The sequence below is a fragment of the Silene latifolia genome, chromosome Y (genome assembly GCF_048544455.1).
Source record: "Silene latifolia isolate original U9 population chromosome Y, ASM4854445v1, whole genome shotgun sequence".
Taxonomy (NCBI): domain Eukaryota; kingdom Viridiplantae; phylum Streptophyta; class Magnoliopsida; order Caryophyllales; family Caryophyllaceae; genus Silene; species Silene latifolia.
In genome coordinates this window covers 158,286,699-158,287,248 of record NC_133538.1, presented here as the reverse complement: position 1 = coordinate 158,287,248, position 550 = coordinate 158,286,699, and the positions used below count along the sequence as shown (strand labels likewise).

The 550-nt window shown below is 36.2% G+C and overlaps 1 non-coding gene across 1 annotated transcript; it reads left to right on the top strand.

The window, feature by feature from the left end:
- The first annotated feature begins 224 nt into the window (after positions 1 to 224).
- Positions 225 to 342, top strand: LOC141636852 (small nucleolar RNA snoR83). Its single transcript, XR_012541432.1, has one exon. It is a non-coding gene; the product is annotated as a small nucleolar RNA snoR83 (small nucleolar RNA).
- The last annotated feature ends 208 nt before the right edge of the window (positions 343 to 550 follow it).

Genomic DNA, 550 nt, shown 5'->3' with positions numbered 1-550 from the left:
TTTACTTTCGATTAAAATATCCCTCACTAAAAAGGTAAACAAATGAATGAAACGGAGAGAGCATATTGTAGTTGGTGAACATTATGAGCTTGCGTGGTTGCGTTAATGATTACAGATGCAAGTTTCAGTTTTTGTTAATGAAAGATTGCGCTGTTAAATTTTTATAGAAGATCTTTTGTATGCACATTGTATTGGTTGAATGATTGTTGTTCAAGGCCTTCATAATCCCGGATAAAAGTATCTGTTTTTACCCGATTCATGGGAGGCCAAGAACAGCATTGGCAGTTCGCTGATGACGTCTTCTTGTTTCAAGGCGTTCTAATAGTAGCTTTCCAGACATTTACTTGTAGTTCCGTATAAGCCATAATTTTGCCATGCTGTATTGTGCAAGATATTCAATAATCTTGTTTATACGAATACGAGTAATAGTTTGGTAGAAATCTTATCGGTTACTAAGTTTTTGTTGCCTGATTGAATGAAGTGTACTGTTACGGTTAATTGTGCTTTTGAAAGTGTGTCATTCCACGAGCTGGTAACACCGAGAGGATCA